This window comes from Amphimedon queenslandica, unplaced genomic scaffold (genome assembly GCF_000090795.2).
Source record: "Amphimedon queenslandica unplaced genomic scaffold, v1.1 AMPQUscaffold_13158, whole genome shotgun sequence".
Classification (NCBI taxonomy): Eukaryota; Metazoa; Porifera; class Demospongiae; order Haplosclerida; family Niphatidae; genus Amphimedon; species Amphimedon queenslandica.
In genome coordinates, this window is record NW_003546606.1 from 1 (window position 1) to 5,845 (window position 5,845).

Here is a 5,845-nt window from a genome sequence, read left to right on the forward strand (position 1 = left end):
AGAAGTAAATATTCAAAGTGACAATAACATCTATCAGTTTCAGTGGTATAATGCTTACTGTAACATTAGGTGATTCACTATTACTGGGATTACGGCGCAAGTTAAGTGCAGATCGGCGTTTTCTGATAATGGGTGAAGCAGTGTGTGATGTACTTGCCGATGTTGGTTGGAGACTATCATCATCATCATCATCATCATCATCATCATCATCATCATCATCATCATCATCATCATCAGCACCTTTTCGTGATCTCTTTCTCTGGTGTTTCATTCCAATTGACTCCATCATTTTTTTAGCTGCATCTTTCAACTTTTCCTGTGTGCTTGTTACTAGCTTCTCCATTCTCACTAGATTAGTAGGGCACTTGCGACACATTCTACCAATGCAGCAGCCACTGTCATCAAGTAGAACATCATCAATGCTGCAATCTATATTTGCTTCCTGAAAGTGTTGAGCCAGTAGTTTCTTCCAGATAGGTAAGGCCTTCTCACAAGCAGGGCCATACATATTATATCTGTTTGTAGCTACAGTGACATCTTCTCCACAAGCGAAACAGTATACAGCAGCAGCATGCTCCACGGCGCCGGCCATTATTTTACAGCTAGCTCCACCCTTGTTAAAGCGGGGCATAATTAACTAGCATGCTGATCGCTTTTGAGCCCCACCCAAGCCATACAAGTGTAAGCCAACTTTGGTATACGTATTTATCCTGACCCTCCGCCTTCCGCAAGGGTCAGGCCCACCTGACTAATGATAAATAGGTATGCTGTACCCATAGACGCCATACACACCATACCACCACCTGCTCTCTTCATTACAGCATCACTGGTTGGTATTATATTACTCCATTCATATGTTACATTGTTGAATGAGTTGACATCATTATGATAGCAAAGACTATCTCCACACTGACCACCAAAAAAGATGTCATTGTTTCTGACTGTACAGAAGTATGTAATAGCTCCTAGAGGAGGTGACGTTCCTCTGGTCACGTGAGAGGACCAACGACCAGTCCTAAACTCGAGTCTATCAATGGTGGACAACAATTTCCTCTTTTGTGGGCAATCATGAACTCTAGGTAAGTCAGGCCTATACTCCCTCCCCACAGGAACACTGACTCTCCTACTACAGGAGCTAAGTGTCCTGCTATCCCTCCCAGTTGATAGATACCTGTAAAATACAAACACAATCAGAAAGAGGAAAGAGAAAACAGAGACTGACCTATAGACATTATTTGTGAAGAATGTTAATTAGAATCTAACCAGCCACACCCATAATTATTACTCATATAATGACCCACACCCATATCACCTTGTAAACACTGCCAGCATTATAACAAAAAGTACAGTAATTATTAGTTGGTTGTATGTCAAGGAACACATCAGGTTAAAACATATCTTTTTTGCTTGCTGATGAGGTGATGGTCCTGCTATTGAATGTATTGGAAGTGCTGAATCCAATTAATAATAATTGGTATATACATGTAGTTGGTACTCTCTTGGTGATTATGATAAAAGGTACTTGAACTAGTACCTGCAAGAAATGTACTAACAAACTAACCCTCAGGTATAATAGTTATACAAGATAATACAATCAAAAGAATTCAAGTTTTATTATTATTATTATTATTATTATTATTATTATTATTATTAATGTTAATGCATTATAGCAAACATGACAAACAATTGTGACCATAATTGACAAAAGGTACCTTATGGCGGATTTTTAAATTCATCATTATAATCGAAAATATCAACCTGTGAGTGCTCTGTTAGTCAACCATTGTTTCTAAAAGTTACATAGTAACTTTTTGAATCCTGTGGAGTAATTTTATGATAAATGGAGCTCAGAAAGTTGCATTTTTAAGGCTATATAGACCAATTTTCCTATCCGACAAAGGTACCTTTTGTCAATTATAGTCACAATTTCTTAACTGGAATTATTAAAAATTTTATATTACATCAGAGTTTTGTAGTCAGTACTTGTAACAAAGAGAATAAACTCAAGTGTAGATTGCATTATTCATTACAAGTCCAATATCACCTACTGGAGATAACAATAAATAAAAATAATGAGAATTGCTTTTTATACTATAGATAGTAAAGTCATTAAACTATAGCTCATAGTATAACTTCATGTATACACTGTAGCCTTCTTGTCTCCAGATCCAGTAACAATAAAACGATCATCAACTGATATGTCACAGCTTAAAACACTACTACTTTCGGACATCTGTATGTATAGGATACAATCATTATTTCAATGTACATTAGAGTAACTCGGGGCTATTCTGACCCGTTCCTGCACTATGATCTAATTAAATATTCACGAAGTCATAACTCACTCTTTTTTGCTTTATTTCATTAATTTTATTCATCACTGAATGAGTTCTATTTTGTCTCTTCTATTTATACTTTCTTGAAATCAGCAAAATCTAGTTGTTGGGGCTATTCTGACCCCACCGGGGCTATTCCGACCCTCTGGATACTAACTAGTATACGGAAAAATTATGCAGTGACCGGAGATATACAAGCACAATCACTAGGTGATAATTTGTGAAAAACCTAATGAACACAAATTTTTAGCCAGAGTTGCTTAGCTGCACTTTATAAAGATCAAGCTGTTCTTTGTTGTTGGTAGTTAGAAAATTCTATGCTGAATAGATACATCCTTGTTTCAGTCCTGTATCTGCTATAGTTAAGAAGTTACAACTTACAACTGGAGAAAGAGGAGGTCTGGTCTCAAATGCGGACTGGACGGACCGCCCGGACCAAAAATTTTGTAGAATAAAACAAGCGTAAAGGCGGATTTACAATATGACATTAGGCCAGCGTACCGTCAATTTTTAATCAAAAGCGTGGGCGATTTGACCTTTGACGCATGCTTTCCGCTGGAATAGAACCAGATTCTATTCCAGCGTCAACGTAACGTCAGGACTAGCGTAATATTGTAAATCCGCCTTAACAGGGTAAAAAGTATTCCTATAATTGATTTCACCACCTTGCAAGTACAACTTGGTCATTATTAAGACTTATAGAGGTTCTCTCTACCTTATAATGCTTCTAGAAAAGTTTTTAGATAGTATCTCTATGTTCTCTTGCTGTTAGAAAGCTCTTAACTTTGTCCCATGTGTAAGCCGCCATTTTGTTTGCCGTGACCACACCCACTCACGTAAAGGAGCGTGGGCGGGTGGTTGCTAAGGCTTGTTATTTCTCCAATACAACATGTATAGAAGAAATGTAAGTGTGGACATACAAATATTATATATACAAATATATGGTATATAGATAGCGCGACGGTGAATTCAATTATAGGAACGACCTGGAGGCTTCACCCCCAGGTCGTTAAAAATTTGGCAGACCTCAGCAGACCCGCGATTGACTGCATAAGGGTAGGAGTGTATATGCGCAATATACTACTACCTGGCGGTACCTTTGATCTTACAGTAACTATAGTACCGTACAAAAGGAAATTTTGGAGGGACAAAATTTTGGCGAATTGCTAAATTTTGGATGATTGGCGAATTTGTGGCCATGTGCTAATGAGCATGCGCATAATGGCTCAAAATGGCGAGTTTTTATTTTGGCGAATGGCTATCAAAACGCCAAATTCACTAAATTTAACTACCTCCAAAATTTCCTTCCATACGGTACTCCATTCCAATTAAAAAATTGTAAAGTCATGAATTTTCAAGTTAGTTCATACATAGATTTCCCATTTACAGTACAAATTCATGCCTTATCAAGTGAATTTTATTCACATGATTTATGTTGCTTTGGCCAGGGTATATCACTATTTCTTATATACAAACATCTCAATTTATTACTTAAATTTAATAAAGGTTTTACAATTATACAACCACTAGACAGCATATAGTACAAATAAAAGTGGGAAATACAATGAGAATAAATCAATAAACAAAAATGCTGAATGAGTAACAATAGAGTCCAATTAAACTGTAAACAACAACAACAATAAATAATAAACAATGCATGTACTTGGTCCAGAGTATTGAGTTAGCTAGTGCCATCAGGTTGTAAAGTTTATAAGTAGCTTAAGGATCTCTTAGGGCAACATTACTAACAGCAGGAAATTTTAGAGGGAATTAAATTTGGCAAATTTGGCATTTTAATAGCCATTCACCAAAATAAAATCCACCATTTTGAGCCATTATACCCATGCTCAATGGCATGGGGCCACAAATTCACCAAATTAAAATTCACCAATCACCAAAATTTAGTAATTCACCAAATTTTAGTCCCTCCAAAATTTCCAACTATACGGTACGTATACTGCACATGTACATGTACAACTCCATAATCTATTGATAATAACAATTATTCAATTAATAATGTATTAATATACATGTACCGTGTGTACATACTTTAGCCAGGTTGGTTTCCAGGTTTATTATTTGATCTGCTACTTGTTCAAATCCACTACCAGCAGCAGCAGCAGCTGCCTCAGCCCCTCCATTAGTATTATTAATCAATGACAGTATCAACACTATAAACTGCTTCAATGTTGGAATAGTTTACATGTATATATTAATATAATTATTATTAAAAGGGCACACCCAGTCCATTACTTACAATCTTACCACATTAACGGCACTGGGATCAGTACAGGAATCAGGACTGGTAGCGTCAGTCCAGACTGGGACAACTGTCAATTAATTATTAATAGTGACCACACCCACTTATTAGTCCCATTCCCTACCACTGGTATGTATTGTGATGAGTTCTTGTCATTTACTGAAATACCAAAAGAGAAGAACCTGTCATTATCATATGACATTGAGGACCTGAAATCAGCTGGGGGGGGGCAGAGCCTAACAATAATAATAACAACAACAACAACAATAATAATAATAATAATAATAATAATAATAATACTGATATACATGTAAGTAGTGTATACCTGTAATGCTGGCCCACTTCATGACAAAGAGCTATTGTCTATTGTGTGGATAATAATAACTTAAAATAATATCATTACTGCAGTAATGTAACAGTACATTAGAGCCAATGGCAATATTAATAATAAACATATAACAAGAAATGGACAGTGTAGAGTAACAATAGGCAGTATACATGTAGTAGTGTGTGCTGGACAATGAAATATTAATGATAAGAATTATTACTATAAAATTGACGGCCAAGAAATGTAGTTAGCTTGAAAATGAAATGATACAGTACAACAGTACAAGCAATATGAAGAATACAATTTGAATTAAATAGGAGGAGCTCACAAAAGAGGAGAGGAGTGTGAACATTAGCGATGAGGTAAGGAGCATGAGGTTACCAAACTGGAAATTATAATTAATTAATAATACAACCTATTAATAATAAAAATAATAATAATAATAATAATAATAATAATAATAATATTGTAATTATTATACCATCAGTATTAGAAGAATTTTACTTTTGGGAATTAACCCTAAACTGTATACCCACATGATGGACAGCACCTGCAATTAATTAATTACTGAATTGAATACCATTTCAGTCCTCAACGACAGATCTCTTTCCAGATGAGACAACGCTGAGAAGTAACCATCATTTTCAAACAATAAACTTCAATGCTGACTAAAAATAATTAATAGGATAATACTGCTGTCACGGTAACACAAACATATCAAACTAGTTAATAATTGATTATTTTAATTATTGAATCACAATTTTTATTATTTACCTGCTGCTATTATAATTAATTTATTATTATTGATAGTTTGAGCTCCTTTCTCTTTCTCTTTTGCTGTTTCTCCTCTAATAATGTTCTTCTTCTGTAGATCCAAATTTTAACCCTTTAACACAAAAAAGAATAAAAGTTACCGTATTA

General features: G+C 35.2%; 1 long non-coding RNA gene across 4 annotated transcripts; it reads right to left on the reverse strand.

Moving 5' to 3' along the window:
- Positions 1-1,935: 1,935 nt before the first annotated feature.
- On the reverse strand, positions 1,936-5,826 carry LOC109584854 (uncharacterized). 4 transcript variants are annotated; one of them, XR_002186203.1, is made up of 7 exons: positions 5,699-5,826; positions 5,406-5,592; positions 5,253-5,339; positions 4,922-4,959; positions 4,721-4,832; positions 4,386-4,666; positions 1,936-2,492 (listed from the first exon to the last, which is right to left on the reverse strand). It is a non-coding gene; the product is annotated as an uncharacterized LOC109584854 (long non-coding RNA). The 4 variants fall into 4 exon arrangements; XR_002186204.1 differs by having other exon boundaries at positions 1,936-2,302; positions 2,346-2,492; positions 4,922-5,339; XR_002186202.1 differs by having other exon boundaries at positions 4,922-5,339.
- Positions 5,827-5,845: the final 19 nt, after the last annotated feature.